Source organism: Bombus huntii, chromosome 2 (assembly GCF_024542735.1).
Source record: "Bombus huntii isolate Logan2020A chromosome 2, iyBomHunt1.1, whole genome shotgun sequence".
Classification (NCBI taxonomy): domain Eukaryota; kingdom Metazoa; phylum Arthropoda; class Insecta; order Hymenoptera; family Apidae; genus Bombus; species Bombus huntii.
Window position 1 is genome coordinate 15,981,188 of NC_066239.1, and position 20,653 is coordinate 16,001,840.

A 20,653-nucleotide genomic window follows, 5' to 3' on the forward strand; every position below is an offset into this window, starting at 1 on the left:
GGGTGTCTTAAAAATTAGATTGTCTTATACTCGGATTAGGTGCTCTCTTTATACGAGGCGATGCATTCATTTGTCACTTTATAGTTGTGCAATAGGCACGTGAAAGATTAATCGCACAGCGTCGCACGATGAAAGAACGAGCGATTATTGTTGAAACATACGTTGAAACATACAAGTGACTCACGAAAATATTTCAACACTAATTATAGAAAACTTATACGTATATATTGTATGCGTTATATTGTAATTTATTGTATGTGTTGTGTAAAACATTTTGAAATTTCATTGGCTATAATAAGACATGATTGGTAAAATTGAATATCAATCTGAGAATGTATATACAAGTTACAAAATATTTCACGAATACGTATATTTAGTAAGAAGTTAGTATGCCGTATATGCTCTCGATCTTCGATAAATAGTTCGTACGAAGAAATCAAATATTTTTTATTCATCTTACAAGTTATTTACAAAGAAACAAAGGGATTCATTGGGAAGCCCTGTGGAAAACGGCAAAAGTAATTCCGTGTTTCTTTCTTTATGGAGATTAGGGCGGCTTGGGAATCCATGTACTTTCACGTCGTTGAGAATGCATCTTGTAGATATAGACCATTACAGGAAAGAAGGTTTCGCAACGCGAGAAAGAGGATTAAGGACTTATCCGCTTTGAAGAAGAAACGCTGAAAACGTTGCTACTTGTAATTTGATTGAATTTTATATCTTGTATACGGTATATGCATTCCATGTTGATTACAAAGTCGGTTCAAGTTTATTACATTCATAATATGCATCGATGAAATTACTGACTGTTCACGATAAATTGAGATTTATATTCAACGATGAAGTACCAATGACCATGGATTTATTTAATCGTGTGTCGGATTTAAATACGTGTAATGATAATTGACTCGGATCGAGGAAGATTACTTGTAGCGTATTATCTCTTTCAATATCGTCCCATTCGTATACATACATGTGCGTAGTATTTGTTATCGTATCGTAATTACAGGAAATAATGACATGGCTGTTTTAACTAAGTTCTGTTATTACTTCTCATGAATATAATAAAAAAAAAAAAAAAAAAAAAGAGAGGGAGGAAAAACGTTAAAACAAGATCTATTGTACATTCAGTTGCTTCGTGGATTTTACGGTTTAAACGGGAACAAACTGCGCCGGTGCCAGCGAATCCAAGGAATTAGTTTGACGGACAGCGGCGGGCAAATCACTCGCGGCTGGCGAGAGTGCGTACAGGACGTCGACTGGACATCGTTAATCGCGACGAAGGATCGACGTCGGCCGTTAATCATCTGTTCGACCGACGACCTTTACCAGCAACGTGGCTACCGTCTCTTAACCGAGGCTATTCGTCTCTTTATCCATTAGTACGCGTCCTGGTGGTTGACCAGTCACGTTTACCTTGTCTCGACCGCGAACGCCAATTTGTAACGATACCAACCCTTGAAATCGCTATTTAGCCTCGCCAGATTTTTACCAAAGGACTCGTATTCTCCTGTATATGTGTCAGTTACACGCGTCATCGTGCCATTACCTTGCGTGTCGCTTTATTAACTTGGTTAGTTCCTTTGGCAATAGCAAAGCGATGTTAAACTAGGAGCAGAGTGTGTTGAGGGTGGGACGGGAGGACGGATGAATTAGTCGATGAATGCATCAAAATGAGGATCCGGGATGATATCGGTGATTAATTTCTCTTTGAGAATTAAGGGACGTCATCGAGCACCTTGATAATCGCGTACGTTGATTACGTTGCTTCTATGATGACGTTAGACCTCTTACAGAAGAGTCACTGACGTTCACGATATGGGCGTCTGACATCGCTGTTTATGGCAATTTTTTGAAACTTTATTACTTAATCTTTTCGCTCAGATGCTTTTTAATACAGCTTTGAATAAAGTTTTTTTTCAAATAGAGTTCGGTAACGGTTGCTTCAAACGAGGTTTTCGTTCTATCAGATCAGAATAAAGTACTTTTTATTTCCTCTTAACGAGATGGTTCTTCGTGAAATTTTGCAAGTGACGTGATACGTGGCAATTTCAGCAAAAAGGGCCCACCGATTAATAATTTCAACTGCGGGTATCAATTTCATTGTTTGTATCTGTAAATGACGAAATACCAAATAATATAGCGAGCGATTGTACTGGAACAAAACGAGATATCCTTGTTGTTCGTGATTTTTATCGAATATTAAACGAGATGCGTTCCAACAATTTAACACGCCGATTCGCGTTTTGATCTTTGCAATTTTGTGATTACAGAAGTGCGGGCTGTGTTTCATTCGAAATCGATTATATCATATCGAAAATTGCTAGCCATTCGGTGAGGCCATGCGAGAGCAAAACTGGGTCGTTTGAAAATTACGGGAATGTTTCTGGAAAGGTAGGCGTCCCTCTTTCATGTCGGACATCATACGTCAAATATATTTTATCCCTTTGTGAATTCTTGTTCCCCTATATTTTTGTCCTTTTTATATTACACTGTAGTTCGATATTCTGTATCTGAAATTTACTTACTCTTTTTTTTTTAACATCGTCACAGAGATGATTGTAATAATACAATGGGAAAATGTTATCTAGCCGACTGATGACATTTTATTTATAGAATCATAGGTACGTACATCTTCTGACTTTATACCGTTATACTTGCTGAAAGATATTTTCTTTCTACTTTTCTCAGATTTACGTAGGCCGTTCTCTGTTTCATTTGTCTGATCATACATGCTTCGTGTTTTGATTGTATCATGTATCGCATGTAATATGTTTTACTTGCCGAGCGACATATTATCTGTATACTTATTTAGATAAATTATTCGTGACTGATTTTGTTTATCATACGATTATCTCATTTTCAATCGTACGAAGAAATCATTTCCAAGTTTTCTGCGAGTACAATTAAATAAATGCGTATTACTAAAAATTCATAACCTTCTGTGTAGAAAAATGAAATTATTCTGGAGGAAAATATATTGTTAGAGGTCAATTCAAATCGATGAAGTTTATATTAAAAATCAAAAATTGCTTTTCACCGTTTTACAAGCTAGCAAGTTAAATAGCATTCTTAGTTTCTGTTATTTAGTTAAAAATTAAGAAATCATCGATATAAGGATCTCGTAAATCTTCGAGTGAAACGTTAAAATGAGTAAAAGTAATAGCAAGGCAACAGAGGAAACAGATTTGTAAGTGACGAAGTTGCCGATTAGTTTACGACTCCATTACGTATAACTTCTTTTGCGCTTCAAGTGCAAACGTTTGATTAAATTGCAGCGCCGCGTTGCAAGAATCTAAAAATTTAAATTTCAAGAGCGCATCGTGTTTTGCAGCGTTCGAGCTCCTCATGAATTTTGATGCATTTAACATGCTGATGAGCGGAAACATCTCGTTTTCATAAGATTCGTTCTATTCAAACATGGCTGTGTCGCGTTTTAAAATATTTTATTTTGTTATTCACCCATTGACTTATGTAAGATAGTCAAAAGCCAGTTAAATTGTTCACTAGTTGCTATTTGAATTACACCAACTCTCCAAAATATTTATGAAACTGATTATGATCCTAAATAAAAAAAAAACGATATAATTCTAAATAAAATATTGTGCAACTCCATAGTAATAAGAATGAAAATGCAAACGACCAAATGCATTATACGAAGAGAATCCAAATCTGCTTAATTTGAAATGCAGGAATGTTGTAAACGTGCAGCAAGGCTCGAAACGAAAAGAAACGCAGTGATATCTTCCTTAAACAGTTTTTTGAATTTTACATACGTTGTGTTACATATATTTCTCCCACGTTTCTGAATTTACATATATAAGCTTGTGGCAACATACGCAATGCAGAAATATTGCAGAAATTTTAAATTTAAACAAGGCAACTGCAATCCTACCAAGAGCTTGAGGTTATGCAATTATCCTTAAGAGAAGTATTATACTTCCTTAAGAAAAAAATACGGACACAAAAATATGTAATGTCAAGGAAAGCCAACCTTAAAGAAGAACATTTTATTACGACAGTTTTTTATTTTTTTTTAATTTCTATGTATAATTAAATGAGTACCTAATAATTAATTAAGCGCGTATTTACTAATAAAATAAATAATTAATTCTGTACGTACTCTCAAAAAAAAAAAAAGAAGGGAAAGATTGCCTATTAAAAAGTAACGACAAGAAATGTCAAACGTTACATGCGTATCAATACGACACACTGGTTTCACTAAGCCAATAATGGTAACCCAAACAGATGTAGAACGTAGCATCGTAATTCACACGGAAAACCTTTTCGGATGATGTATCATTGCACAGTTTATTTCGACAGACGGTTTAAAAATAGTCGGAAACAAAGTTGATCAAAACTGTGCAATAATTTCTCTGACACCGCAATAACTCGTAGTTTCCAAGATATCACAACTGTACCGCTTCCGAGCCAACCAAAATGCGATTTAAATTTCCTCCCTTTGTTGGAATCGAATCGTTCGTTCCCTGGTTTTATGATTTACACCCGAAACTTTTATTTTTGAGATCTCGCCACTGACACTGGCGTATCGAAGTTCGCGCAATTTCGCGAATGCTTTCGCGGGAACTTGAAATCAGCTCGAGGACGAAGGAGAGAAGACGTTCGCGTGCCTGTGAGAATCGGGACGATGTTGAAGCGAAAGTTTTATTTAAAAAAGCCCGGAGACGGTGGAACGAGCTGCAATCTCCAAGCATCGTGTAAACACGGTCATAGATTTTCTTTATCTCGACGAATTTTTCCTTTTCTTTCTTTCCCTCCTCCATCGAATGACTCATTACATTCCCCTTCCTTTCTGGCGCACCCTTTTCAAATTGCCATGGGGACGTATCTTAAGGATATCTGAAAAATTCTCCCTCGCGCCTCAACCTATCGGATACAAACATCTAACTCGTGGCAAAGCTGCTCAGTCAAGATTACGTTCGTCAAAAGGTAATCCCGACGAGGAGGTCTTTTGTTAATGGAAGTTATCTTCTGTATTTCGTTGTGTGGTTCAGATGAAAAAATCAGGTGGACAAGTTGTTGCCGTGATCTCTTCTTTTCATTAATGAAGGCTATCAGACAAGGCCGTTATGAGTGAAATTTCTTACTTTTTTTTCACAAGAAAATACTTTGAAAAATCAGAACGTTTTTAATGAGTTTTCCTTGTTTTCTCAAATCTCCTTTTTTTATTTTACTCATACTGATCATAGCTACTTTATAATTAATTTTTTCTGAACATTTAATCCATTCTCAGTTATAAATTAATATCTCTTAAACAAATTAAGACCTCTTTCCTCGTACAAATATATCCAAGCATCACAGTATGTAAATTATGAATGCATGCAGTGGTGGCAAATATCCCCGCGAAATCTTTTAAATGAAAATTCCGGAAGTCTCACTAGAAATGCGTTCAGTAGAGCGGAAGAATGACGCGGGAGAAATCGTCGTCGTATCTGATAGAAGGCTTGTTAGCCTAATTGTGTCCTCCTTCTACCCGCTCGGTCTGCTACCCTTCACGCAGATGAAGAGGCAGCAGAGAGTTTTAATTGTGATCCACCGACTCAACGCGGATACTTTGCCTGGACGTGTTCGAGCGCCGCTGCAAACAGTTTCAGGAGCCGGAGCCCATCCCCGGAAAGTAAATTAACTAATGGAAATACAATCCTGCTTTTGCCACACCGCCACCCCTTTTCCTCTTAACGATATACTTTTGCGCGAACGTTTGCTTCGATTCTCTTCAGTTTCCCTTGCTCGTGTACAGAATAACTAATTGTAAGAGTAAGTTATGCCGTTATAATATAAAATGAACATAATTTATTAGTTTATACGGGAAGCGTAGTTCTACTTCTATCGGAGAAGTATCGGTGTTATTTAATCGAATTATGAAATTCTGGATATCGTGATAAACACTTTTTTCCCACACAATTAGTTGATCTTCGACGATAAGAAATAACATGCACATCACATCTTTGGAAATATCGATTTCATCGTGTCAGTTACATTCCTGATTACTGGAATGCGTTATCATTTGGAAAGTCGAAAACTTTTACTAGAGTTGTTTATACGCACTTACTCGTTAACGTAACAAAGTGTCACTTTAATCGATACGACTGGAAAAAGAGAAAAGAGAAGAAGATGTTGATCGTAGCCTGCCGCGAGCGTAAACGATCGTTGGAAAGTAATTGTTGGCTTCGGGATAATCTCGTAAAGATGATTAAGAATGGTCCCGTATCGGAAATTGAATTAAACGAACGCCGTGAAATCGTGGCCGCTCTCTTCGTGGCTTTATGGATCTACCATTTTTTCCCGCAGTTTTCTTTCTTTGTTTCCCCCTCCCTCTGCCCCGCCTTGTTTCTTCCTTTCCTCCTTTTTTCTTCTCGCCGTTCGCGGAAGAATTCTTTTATTCGCCACCATATCGAAAGCGTTGTGGAGGAACGCACGTTCACGCCAACCAACGAAACGAGCAACGACTGGAAATTAGCTACTAAAGAAGAAAATATACGCGTGATCCTAACGATACGGATTGAAACGCGCTGGTTCCGGCAACGCCTCGGGAATCTAATTTGCCGGAAGGCAACGCGACCGAATTCATTGCCTCTAATTATCTCGCTTGCTTCTACCGTTCACGACTCATCGTTAATTGAAGGCTATTCACTGGAAAAACAGAGGCACACTGCAACACTGCAGTCGGTTTCCATTGACGTTGCCCACTTGCGAATCTATTACACCAACGAATATGACAGTATAGAAGACGAATCACTATTCATGAATATTTTTATTCCTGTTCGTATACGTCCATATGATCGTATTGGTAGCCGCGAGTCTCGATCGTTCGAAACTATCGAGAAACGAAATCTTCTACGTCTATTGATTGTTCGTATTGGTTTTCCTTCGTAGCTGGTGGAATCCTTTTGCTTTTTCTTTGAACTACGAGTACCGAGGTATGTGGACTTACAGGGTGTTCAAAGTTAGATGGAATGGAAGAGGAAATTTTATATGAATATATATTTGTGAACTTAGTTAAAGAGTTGGAAGGAGAATGTGAAAGAAATAGCGAGTTTGCTGTTGATACACTACATACAGCGATGAGTAAATCAGTAATATTTATCTGATTTATTTAGTTTTACGATGTTATAAGAGGCAAGGGAATATTTAATTTTTCATTTGAAAGTAGCATTCGCTGTCTGTTACGTAATTTGATACCACCGAAATATGCAATGCATATTATATTTTATATCGAATTTATTTCAATTAAGCGTATGCGTCGCTCCTATCGCTAGTTAACTTTATATATCGTATTATTTACATCTTATTATTTATACTTCTACTTAGGTTCGTACAATATCCAGTTCTGATCATTTCTTCTTATTTTACTTTCCTTTCCTTCCTCTTACTTTTCTGTTGTATTTCATTCCTCTCTTCTTTTCTCTTAATTTTCTATTCATAGAGTGTACTGACACAGTTTGATTGTTTAATTTTGAAATAAGCTTCATACGTACAGAGATAATACAGCAACGAAGAGAAAGCTTCTGAAAAAGGAATGACCAAGTAGAACAAAGGCCATGAATTTTGGTTCTTCAAAGCCATCCAGTGTGTATTTCACCGTATTGTTTGACATTTTGCCACTTTTCCATAGTCTCTTCAATTCGTGTCAATTGACATACTCGAGGTATTTATGTGTAGATACACGAATGTATTATAGTAACGAGATAGAAGCCTTTTGGGCTAAGAACTGCCAGTATAAAACGTAAAATAATGGCAAAGAAAGACAAAAGAGGAGGAAATAAATCTTAGATATTTCGAATTTTTACGCTATATGTATAATACGTATTATATATTATTATAGTAAATTTGCATCTTGCAACCATATCAAGTGTTCTGATGCAGAATCAAGAAAATGATAAATATCTATAATGAAATACACGATGAGATGACCTTAAATGACTAAGGTACATAATCTACGCTGTAATTTTCATTTAAACTACATGGAAGTCATGGTTTCTGCATTATTAATCGATTGACCCTTGAACAGTCGCGTCGTAGAATCGATCGTTGCGACCCCAAGACGTAAATCTAAAGTATTATCGGGCGTTTGTTTCGAACATTATGTCCTTCATATTTCATCAAGTATCCCCTCTGAAGGTTCTTCCAGCTCAGGTTTTTCATATATCAGGATCTTTATCTTACCTCTGGGTCACTTTGCATTGCTTTCAGATAAACTTCTTCGTCGATGCCATCGGATTTCTAAAGTTCCTTACGCGTATATCCGTTTTATCGTGGTGCAAAGGTCGATGGGATCGAAATAACGAGGAAAAATACTGCGAAAACCGCGGTCTAACCCTGTGGCTGTTCGAGCAGCAGATATCGATATGATTTTTATAAGAAGAGGCGTGGTATTTGAGACTGTTATTATATTTAATAGTTATATGTAAAATTATTATTATATTATTGTATTTAAATTTCTACGAATCTGAGCAGGTTTGTTAAGAAAATTGTTCTGTAATGAATATTTCGTTGTTAATAAAATAAAAATATATAATTTGTATTTATCATTAAGTAAATAAAGTACAATGTATTTATAAGTGAAATTAAAAATTCTTGATTAAAAGACAGTAATGATAACTGGATTTAGTAAGTTCGACGGTTTCAATAAATTAATTTGGACACGTTTCTACAGACTTCGTTTAAAATTCTACATATAATGAATTTGTGTCAAACATTTATTTGTTATAAAAGCTTTAATTAATTATTCAATGCGACACACGCAATCTATAATGCACGTGCATCGTTGACTCGATTATAATAGATTTAATTTGATTAATTTTTATGTAAATTAAAATGCGACTCGGTTATTAAAAGATCAGGTAACATTTCTTTCGTGTTAAAATTTATTTTATGACTAAAATAAAGCTCAATCGCTACTGTGACAAAAATTATTTAAATTAGTTAAAACTATCATCGTGTAACATAGATTCTACGTCATTTACTAGAAATTGGAAAATCTGAATAAATTATTATAATAACATCTAGTAGTTAAAATATTTTTAGTTAATATCAATTGAAATATAAATTTGCATAAATAGTATAGTTATAAAGGATCTAAATATACAAGCTGAACAAAATGTACAAATGTACACTCAGATAAGCAAAAACTTTTATTTAATCATAAAGATTATCCGTTTTATATATATATTATTATTACACATATATACACATATATAATGAATAATACAATAATACGATAAATATATAATGAATGTACACATATAAATATACATAATATAATATTTATATAAGCAAAAATATTAAAAAATTTTCTATTTTATATAGTTTCACGATCCCTCAGTTACTTATGTAAAAGCGAACAGCCACGACCGACAACTTTACGACGTTTCGTTACGTTTTTGGGCAAATAGCGAGACATTTTCCAAGGATGATTTACCGTTCGTGGAGGACGCTTTTCCCCTCTATAAAATTTGTAGCGAACACAAGCGATCGCGAGCGTCGGGGCTAAAAACGAATTCGCATTCGAGGCTGAACCAGAGTGTGAGGCTATTATTTATCGACGCTTGTATGCGCCATTAGTTCGGAAAATATCCGGGAACAATGATCCCTCCTCCCACCTCGCCCACATTTCGATTTTTTCTTTTTTTTTTCTCTTAATACTGCATTCGTTATTGGTGGCACGAAATCGAGAAAAAAAATGTCAGTGACGATAAACGGTGGCTCATTGTCGCATCGATGGACGCTCGTCCTATCGTGAAAACGCCTCGGTCGTTGTACTGCGAGTAACGAGCGATGTAAACGTGATTTTAATCTCTAAGGCGTTAGCTTGAAAAAGTTGATGGCACTTGTAACGATTGATGTTACAGGTTCTAACTAACGATCGACACAAGAGAAGTGTGAAAAAATGAACGAAAGAGTAGCTTTCGTGAAATTGATACGTTTACGAACTTATTTCCATTTCGTATCAAGCGGATATCAAAATTACGTATTATAACACGTATCGAGGACGAACATTTACGACGAATGGAGATAAAAAGATATATGGTAGATCGTATGTTTTCCTACTTGCAAACGTTTCATTGTAAAACTTTCACGTTGCCAATGCTATTATGAAAGTTATCCGATACGCGAGATACCCACTCGACGATTAAATGTTCGATGGTTCTTTCGCGTCCATTAACGTTTCGATTAAATGCAATTTACATTCATTGCACACGGAACGCGAACAAAATTTCAGTAGATTCTATCAATTTCTCCCATTTTTTTTTTTTTATACTCGGCAAAAGGTTAACAAAACAATTCGATGGATCCCGTGCTTAATTCTAATTTTTATTTGATGCGCAGAAGGCTTTTATCGATATTTACAAACTCCAGTGATATTGACAGTTGCCCACTGTTCTGTTTGGAATTGTCGTTTAAATAATCGAACTGCAAATTCGCATCACGCGAATTCGATATTTTCAATAACTAAACACGACCGGAATATTTACTGCGATTGTGCGTCTCAATTGTGCAAATTTCAATCGAATTTCGAATCGGAAACGCGTGAACGTAAATGTAATGTTGCCGCATTGTAATGAAAAATCGATGAACGCAAACTTTCACCATTATCTAACAATAAGTTCCAGGCATTTTATTAATGGGATATCAAGTCCATTATTAATTATATTCGTTCTGTAATTTTTTAAATTTTCGTATACTCGGTTACGCGTTTATAAAATTTATCCGCGTAAAGTTGGAAATTTTATTTTGCTTTGAATTATTATCTTCACGAAACAAAGGAGCAACTGGAACATTATAATCGAACAACCAACGAATCAATAAAATCTCATTCGTCATTTGAATAACATCCGGTATACAAATATAGAAAACTACGGTGCTATACTATTCAACGGTATTTCTTTTTATATTTACTCAGTCGTATCGTGTAATAAACTGGTACTATCATTACCGTGATCTTCATTGTCATAAAGGAATTGGATCCATAACTCCGCGTTCCATTAAAACCCGAGTTAAACAAAGAAGTATCACAGTTTCACAAAGAAATCACAGTGTAACGAATCGCGCGTTCCCATTCCCATTTTCCGGTCAAATTGTTTTTCCGTATTCCCTTTCATCACACAGTGAGTTTGCGTAGAGGGTCGGCGACAGTAAAAAAGTCGCAGTTCTTTCATTCTTTCTGACGTGTGCACTTTTTATGCATTTACTGCAGAACGTCACGAATACGAAGGACAACGATCTCAGACTCGCTTCTCTCTCCGGCATAATCGAACTTCAGCTGTGGTTTAGTTTAATTCTCTATTTTTAATTCTCTGGTTTAGTTTAAGTACTCTATGCAGATTTCTATATTGGATAGGAGAAGAATGAATAATTACGCGGACGAACTTAAGGCGGAGATTGTTTAATAACTGGCGTAATATATTTTGGATATACGATAGAATGAAACTATTGAGATATGTATAATTTTATGTGCCAGACTAGGTTAGCTGCGTAGTAGTAACACTTGTATGTGAATATTAGTGTGCGGAAGTATGTGTGTGCACGGCGTCTCGAAAACAAAGGAATGTAAACTGTTTAGTCGGTTAACAGTCGGATATGGAAGAAAGGGCTGAGACGCGTGCAAATGTGTATCGATGAATATCTTTGAAATCGTTTATCAAATAAATATATAACTATTCTAATATAAATTATAAGTGTAAATTTAGTGTTCCTATACCATTATTTCGGCTATTAAGATGCAAAATTCTCAACAGAAACAGATGGTTAATAAGAGTATAAAACAGATGGTAATAATATTACGGAAGATTGAATTTGTATAATATATAATTTTCTATATTCGCGTATTGTGTTTGACGGTGAAATGCGAGCGCTTCGGAAGTCGAACTGATCAACCCTATTTCTGATGAATTTCATTACACGTAAGGAATCAAGATCGATATTCAATCTTCATTAAACATGTAACTAAATACTTCTGAGAGTTCCTTCATCGCCAAACAATTATACGTCATCTATGATCCAACGATGCCACTCGAGGAACAATAAATCAGTTAGACAATGGAACACAGGTCTCTAGCCGAGCTTCTTTAAGGCTCGAAAGGGGAAAGCAAAAAAAAAAAAAAAAGAAAGTCAACCTCAGAACTCACGGCTAAAACTTCAGTGCGACAAAGCATGATACAATACATTTCACAATTCAATACCTCGAACGCTTACAACAGTTCGTATCGTGGATTCAACCGTCCATGAACCCTAATAGCATTGCCTTCTGTGTTCGCCCCTTCGTCTGGAGGGGGTTACTTTCAGTGTCACGACGAGAACAGATACGTCGTTTGAATTCGCGACAACGCCGCTGGTAAAGCAATTTACTGGGCGTGATTCGATGAACGCGCATAGGTGGAGCGGCGACTGGTCATACAAGGGGAAGCGACGAAATGTGAATCAGAGAGAGAGAGAGAGAGAGAGAGAGAGAGAATTAGATAGATAGATAGATAGATAGATAGATAGATAGATAGATAGATAGATAGATAGATAGATAGAGGCAGAGAGAGAGAGAAAGAGAGAGAGAGAGAGAGAGTAGGGTCAAAGGTGGCCAGGTCAGGGCGTTTTTCAACCGCGAATAATGCGACAGAAATTAATTGTATCGCGACGAGAAGGCCGCACAATGGTATCGGTCGCCGAACCATTTATCACTGGGTGTAATGGATACGCTCGGTTTATCATGGCACGCGTAAAAAACGATCTTGAAAATGTCGCGCCTATCTAGACCTTCGCTCCACGCTTTTCATTCACGCTCGGACATATTCGCTACCTTTAATTGTGATATATCGTTATCGCCGCGCTTTTATACGCGCAAATTGCGCACGAATATAATATGCTCGCTAACGAGCGATTTCACGCTGTTTTTCCCCACTTTTCTGTTTTTATTCCGCGCGATGTTAATCTTGGATAAAACTGATAATAATCTCGTACGTGGCTCGGTACGATGCGCGATGTTTAGAATTAGTACGTGGAATAATTTGAGCAAAGGGGTAGGATAAATGGAGAAGATGTAGTTTAGATTGTTTTGCTAATTGCATACAATCTATTGAATCATTCTGTATTATGAGAAACAATCTATTGTAACTATTTTCTTTAATGGTGCGCACGGTGTTAAAGAAAGAGCGCTACTTACATTATCTTCTCAAACATTAAGAAAATGAAAAACGTGAAATTGTACAAATTTAAAGATTCTCTTTAAAATTAGAAACAAGTTAATTCTCTTTGTTATATTGCATTAGCAAAATGAACATTTAAACTGTTGGAGATGAATAGTCTATAGTCGAGGATTAGTTTTCCTCGAGTTTCCCTTATTCGTGTGTTTATGAAATCGTAGAGTATTATCCGCTGCAAAATTCTCTTCTGTATTTGTTAGGGAATAGTAAAAATACTGAAAGAGGAATCTTATTATTTTGTAGAAGCAGATATACAGCAAAGATCATTTCATTAAAATTGCACTATCACTAAGTTCGCTTAAACATTCCGTTACAGCTCTTCGTTCTGATTCTACCTTTAATTTCCTGTACACACTATTTTCCCCTAACGTACTGTTCATTTACTTGTCGTGTAAATTCACGAGCCGGACCATCATTCCTTCGAGTTCGAGTTTGGCATTCGTATATTTCGCTTAAACGATACTCAAATATAGCGAGTCAAGAGATAAAAGAGAGAGAAAAATTAACTGAAAAGTTGAAAAATTGAACAAATTCGAATAATAATCTAAAATTCTGATATTCCTAACTGTAGAAGAGAATAAAGGATCCAGAATGTACTATTTTCCGTTCTAAAGCCATCTCCTTTGCTCACGAGGTAGCTTTGTCCTAGTAAAGTAATTCTCTTACTATTCACTAATTAATTAAATTAATTAAATTAGTTAAATTAATTAAATTAAACGAATAAAAATTAAATTATATTCATTATCTATCGTTAGTCTACTTACTTTATAAACGCATAACCAAATTTTTGCATTGACTCGGTATATCTTAATCTATCAATTTTTGTCTCAACTATGTTACGTTCTTTCCTTGCAACGAGAAGCAAAGATTCGTTCAAATCTATTCGCCGAAACGTTGAATCACTGTTCGTTGCATCGAACAGAATCATCGGTACGTTCTCCTATAACCGCAGTCCCGATGGATCGAGTAGAAATTAAACGAATATAAATAACGATAATCGGGAGCGGCCGTAGTCGCACGGAAATTGGACTGCGGGTAATCACTCTATAACAACGCCTGTCCAAATGTGATTTTCAGTCGCGACCATTGTTCAGAATTAACCCGTTTTATCGAGCACCGTTCGATGGCACAACGGCCGAACAGATGAACTTGAGCGGAGAGAAAATGGCCTGGCCGAGAGAAAGAGAGAGCACAGGTCATGTGGTGAGTGACTGCAGGGGATGTTGAAGGGTAGACGACACTGGCGACCGCAAATAACGTGAAATATTTGAAATAATTGTCGGCGGAAATTAATTAAAATACCACGGCCTCCGAAACGCATTAATCGTTGCACGAAACAAAAGCGACCACCTCTCATACACCCCACTTCCACCTGCCATCGCTCTGTGACAGTTTACATCTTCCATTCGCCAAGTGGAATTAAAAAGTGCGGTTGACAACGAGCCGACTCGGGCATGGTTTGTAAATCGTCGTGTTTCTCGGTTGGACGATATTGAAACACGCTATTGCCACTACCGGCCGGAACGAGTGGCATATATTATGCTGTGCAGAGATAATGAGGCATCCCAATCCATTGTTTTTTAATCGGGTTGTAAGGCATTTTGTGGGTAATCGCAAAAATTAATGTGACGGATTTTCATGTAATAGGTATATGCGATATGTATTATGCTAGATTTATCGTTTATAGGTATATTTTCGATTGAATTATTTATTTATGTATGTTTTCCTGTTTATTAAGTATTTATTTATTATCATTATATCTTGCTCATGAAATCTCTTTGTATACTTAATTTATCCTGGTAATACTCATTAGCTACTACTCGAATAAATCGTCTACTTAACAGTGATTTTCATTTCTGAGCCTCGGTACAGACCGAGATCGCGAAATGGATGCCGATCGTCGTTCTCGTCCAATTATGCTCAGACGTGCGCTAAAACGGAGAGAAAGTAAAGGAAAAGATCGATTTTTCTTATTTATCTTCGATAATTCTCAGGATCGAACGTAGTTTAAGCACAACAAGTCAAGCGTTTAAAAACCATTGCCTCGTTGAAGAACAGTGCCAGCGCCAAAATTTTCGTTCTATAGTGTACACGTGTGAATTAACCGATTGCGATGAAAGTTAATCAACGCCGAATGCTTCCGCTTGATCGTGGATTTCGGAGCAACGGACAGACAGAAGGCAGGAAGGGCCGGCATATGGGTTCCTGGATCGCAAACAATTCGACTGCAATTAATCGAAAATACCGCGAGATTACATATGAAGCTATCGAGCGTTCCACTGTAAAGATTTTACGGTCGATCGGGGCCAATCGGCGATATATGCGCGTGTGAATTCATTACGCGTTCATTACGAGTATTTATGCAAATTTGGGGATGCCTCTAATTGAGTTCCATCGATCGGTTACTGACAAAGCTCCGTTTCGCTTCGATTTGGTTATACGAAATGCGCTTCATGCGGTCAAGGTGGCGTAAACGAAGAACCAACCAAAATGATAGAAAGAATCGTTGCGACGCGTTTACGGTCATAAAATAAGATTAATGTTAGTAACGCCAAGCATTTGATTTAGTAGTCGTCTCGTTTTGTTAATTTAATTCGTTGTGTTACATGATGATCAATTGTTCATTAAGTATTCCTATCGCTTTTGTGCTCCAGTCTGAATATACTAAATATTTCTATTATAAGATCACAGACGCTAAATGTAATTGTTTTTTCGGAATAAAATTTAGAGTATTTCGTTTATGTACCATTATTTTTTACGGTGTATCATGATATCGATAAAATTAGGTAATAGCTAATTTAAGTCGAAAATGTTGCTCTTTATATTTAATACACTGTAGAAATTTGTTAGGAAATTGACTATTTTAGAATTTTATTTGACATACGTGTTCTTTTTACGTTGTATTTTTTTTATCTCCACTTATCATGGTCTATAAAACACAGCCTTTTCGGTAGAAATAGGGAAGAAATCCGAAACTGGGTCGGCTACTTTCTCGCCATGAGAAAGTAGAATCGTTCTATCGCCGTAAAATTCAACTTTTAGTAGAAAACTTGTAGCAAACGAAAGAAACTGTTTTAGATAATTGACATCGTACCAATAATTGAATAACAGAGATATATAAAGTATACGGAATAAAGATGTTCAACAGAAACAGTCATTACTTTTGCATATTCAGAAAGATATGAATTCCATAGACGTTCACAGTATAAGCATCGCTTAACTGTAAAAAGCCATTAGGTTCAGCTTTGTCAAAATCTCTCTTGAAACTACTGACTTTGCAGTAAATGATCCATATATGCATACACGATGCGTTCGTGGTTGGAAATCTTCTCCTCTCCAAACCAAAAGTTGCCCATTCGATAACTTAATCTTGGGGCTTCCCTGGCCCGTGAAACTGTCGACATTTAGCAACGTTGGAATCCTTAGGGTTGCATTTCCGAGCCGAGGATAACCTTTGCTCTTTCGACGAAACCCTTTGTACGGTTGCAGAGAACACGCGACCGTTGTTAGTATCCCCATACAACACGAGTCTCACGGTGAAATGAATTTAGATTATTCCTGCCACCGCTCGGCGGAAAATACGCGGGGAAAATCAACGCGGCTATTTCCGCGCGCTGTTTAAGAGGATTGAAATTACGAATAGATTTATGTCAATATCGTTGTTCGTGAAGAAAAATGGATTGGATGGAAAGGAACACGGGTTTTAAAAGGAGAGAAAGGCGTATGGAATATTTCGCGGATGAATGCGTTTCAGAGATTTCAAAATGATAATTGAAAATTGAAAATGAAAATGAAAATTGTTGCGCACGGTTCGCCGTGGTAAATTCTTGTCAGTTTCCATGGTAACATCTTGAGAGATTGGTTTTTAGAGGAATACAATTATCAGAAGTGTCGTTGTCTGTGTAGTGAAATTTTATGCACAAACTGAGCTCGATATGACAGTCGTTTAGTATACCGTGGTTGACGAAATATCCCGACTATTTTATATCGTACAATATTGTTATTTTGTTAGGATAACAGGTTTTTGACAGTAAAGGCCACTGTAGGAAAAATATTACGTTATTAAATTTTTGTGAGAGGAATTTTGTTAAAGTAAATTTAAACTGGAAATATTTCATCATACTTTTATTTTATTTCTGAATTATCTGTAAGAAAAATATACTGTTTTCATGATAATATCAATACACTTTTTGTACGTTCTTAAAAATTTGACGAACTTAAAAGAACTCGATAAATTCAATAGACAATGTTAGGTTTGTAAATTTCATTCTAATGGTAAATCATATTTTCACGTCACAAATCTTTCACAAATTTTCAATACAGCTGTCTTTAGAAAAGTTCAGAAAGTAACAAGCTGGCTAAAATAATGATGGAAAAAGACCTCTATGTGAAACTAGTCTCTCCCAAAATGGGAACAAGCTTCATTCTTACGCAAAATTTACATGTTTATTACGAATGATAAAATTTCTACGAATAAATTGACAATCCGAATGAACATCAAGACCTTTTTATGTCAACAACGGTTCGCATTGTTTTCTGTCGTCGATAAAACTCAAACAATGTACAAATGTTAAAATAACATGTGTTTTGCAACGAACGATGTAGTCATCAGATTTCGTCGATGAAATTTCTTAATCGATAGAATAATTATTATTGACTTCCATAAATCGCAAAATATGCAAAATTGTGCGTTTCTTGATAATAAAAGATTTCTATCTTCGAATGGAAACAACAATCAAGTTGAGAACGGACAACAACGAAAGTACTCAACTGGTTGGTTACTTTTCATCCGGGAACGCTATCGTCCCATAATTCATTTTCGTTCCGAAGTTTTGCCGAATTTACCGCGCCAAGGAACGATCCACGCTCCCTTAAAACTTTTCCACGCTGCCGCTTGCTTCCTTCCCGACTTAAATCCGTTTCGGTTGTTCATTTTCCTTGAGGTCGCGTTATTAAGTTCTGTCAACACCGTACAAAAATGGGGCTGATCATATTGGAACGCCTCTACTTTTCAGATTACTTTATCATAACGCCTCTTCTTATCATCATTTCTTCGTTGATATTGACAGAGACAAGGGTGTCTGTTCGACTATCTACGAGCTGTCTTTAACGACAGCGTGTCACGGCTACTTAAAAATTATTTCATATTATTGTACATGTTGATAATAAGATTAAAAAATGAGAATTGGAAAGTGCTCTTGTTTGGGTTCAATTTTTCTGTCAAATTTTTACCATTATTTTTATAAGAACTACACTTTCATTTTCTCAGAGATAATCTAATAGAATTGCAACAATGCAGAGATCGTGCTATTTCAAGATCGCGACGAACTCAAAATCTCGTTATCTCTAAAACAAACACAACAATATCGTATAATTGCTGTACAGCTTGAGAGAATAGCGCGTCGTTAGCAAGCTGTTCGGTCAACACAGACTATCTGTCGACCAGCCAACCAATCTTCCCGCTAAACACTGCTAACTTTTGTCTGGCTTATTATGCAGTTTCTTTAAGCTGGCGCCACGTTTTTCCCTCCCACCCTTCATAATCTGCCATCTAGAATTTTCCACCCTCTGAACAATGCGGTTGAAACGTTTCGTTATTCAATTCAGGGGTTCGAGTGGATGAAACTGCTTTACCGTATGGAAAGTATTTTATCTCACGCGATAAACTCGTGGTCGCGAGTTGAGAATAAAAAAGACAGAAAGGATGAGTTATCGTTGCGTCTTGGCTTCCCTTTTCGAAGCGAAAATACGCAGGATTTCTACGGGTTTTATGATAATATTTGTTAAGCCGCTTTTATCGCGAAACGCTGGAAGACCCGCTTGATGCGTTATCGATTGAGATGCCTACCAACGATATCTTTGTCTTCGTGCCTATTCGCGTGTACCTCTCTCTTTTTTCTCATTTGTTTTACGGCAATTTACCAAGATGCCAAGCACGTTTCCAGGACTGAGAGTGAAAGGGATAAATTGTATTCGAGAGCCTAAGTAACGAAATGTAGATTCGGAAGACATTTCTAGATTGTAGTTTTATCTTTCGCAATAAAATTGTTTCTGATTATCTGACATAAAATATACGAAGTCGCGAAGATATCACGAATTTTTTTTTCTCAAAGTTTAGTTTTAGTAAGAAACAAATATACGTAGACAATTTGAGTATTACTTTTTACTTAAAAATTTTTAATACTATTCCAAGTACTATTTTCTTGGAGGGGGGAATTTTTAATAATATTCCATGTACGATTTTTTTACTGAAATTTCTTAACTCTTAACGTAGCTATAGTGTAACAAAATATCAATATATATTTCATTTTCATGATTATTATCTTTCACGATGAAAAAGTTTGCATAAGAATGACATAATTATATTCACTAGTATTTGACAGTAAAAAATATACTGTGTATAAGTAATTATAGCAAAAATTATTCTTAATGGTCGCAAGAAAAAAGAACCGGGAATTGTTATTTTGTCGAGATTGCTAATTCTAATATTAAATGCTGAATACTACGAAATTAAGGAAAGTCAAATACATGGCAAACATGTATGTACGTAAGCTCATTGGTGCAAAACTGCGTTTGTATGGATTAATTGATATTCCACTAACGATAAATATCGTAATAATACTGCGTCTAGAAGAATGAAAGGAATTCTCATAACGAACAACTATTTGTAAAAGTTTCGCATAGAATTAAGTGAAACAAAGCTGAGTTTCTGCTACTGCTGGAACACGTCTCAAGAAACAACAGGCGAGAATCTAAACGCAAAACTTTTTAACGCGTGTCTTTGTATTCATCCAGACAAGGTATCTCTTTTAACTTGCAAGTTGTTACTTAGTACAATGCATTTGACGTGCTACCTTTAAAAATGCATATCAATTTTGTTAAATATATTTCAAATTTCTCTTTACCTTTATTTTTGAATTTTTGCGAGTACTAAAATTTTAATCTGGAAAAAAATGTACAGAGTTTACACGGGTCGTAATACGTTGGTGAAAAGAACCTTTGAGAACGTAAAATGACATGTAAAATGGTACAAAGACCATGAAATCAGAATAGCGCCAGTGTTTCTGAAAGGATACGCGTCAAAAGAGAGGCGAATAAACGAAATTGAAACAGGAACTTTGATTTTTTGTAATTTTCCAGCTTATGTGACACTTTTGTAGTTTATAAACGGGACACCTTGTAATTTTCAATAAAATCTTTACAAATGTGAATACAGGATTTAATTAAATTTTATACAAAAAGGGCATGTAAAACATGCAGTACACAAACACGAATGTTAACAATTTATAAATTAAGGATTTTATGAGGGATACGGTGGCTGAATGATACATCATTCTTTTTCATTCTTCTTCATCTGGAAAATTTTATCACGTACGAATTTCCAAATTTAGTATAGAAATACAGATCGATATCCATACTAATTCTACTAATGTGTTTTA

At 36.0% G+C, this 20,653-nt stretch overlaps 2 protein-coding genes across 9 annotated transcripts in view; one reads left to right on the top strand and one right to left on the bottom strand.

The window, feature by feature from the left end:
• Positions 1 to 20,653, top strand: part of LOC126878131 (heterogeneous nuclear ribonucleoprotein M-like) — a 206,601-nt gene that overhangs the window by 115,938 nt on the left and 70,010 nt on the right. Inside the window, exon 13 of one of the 5 annotated variants that reach the window (XR_007695564.1) lies at positions 8,215 to 8,576. The exons of 3 other annotated variants lie outside the window; for them this stretch is intronic. The gene's annotated coding sequence lies outside the window, so the exon portion shown is untranslated. Of the gene's footprint in view, positions 1 to 8,214; positions 8,577 to 20,653 lie in introns of those variants that run through there. One more of the 5 variants, XM_050640644.1, reaches the window with a different exon arrangement.
• Positions 1 to 20,653, bottom strand: part of LOC126878145 (lachesin-like) — a 483,910-nt gene that overhangs the window by 89,975 nt on the left and 373,282 nt on the right. The window lies entirely within an intron of this gene.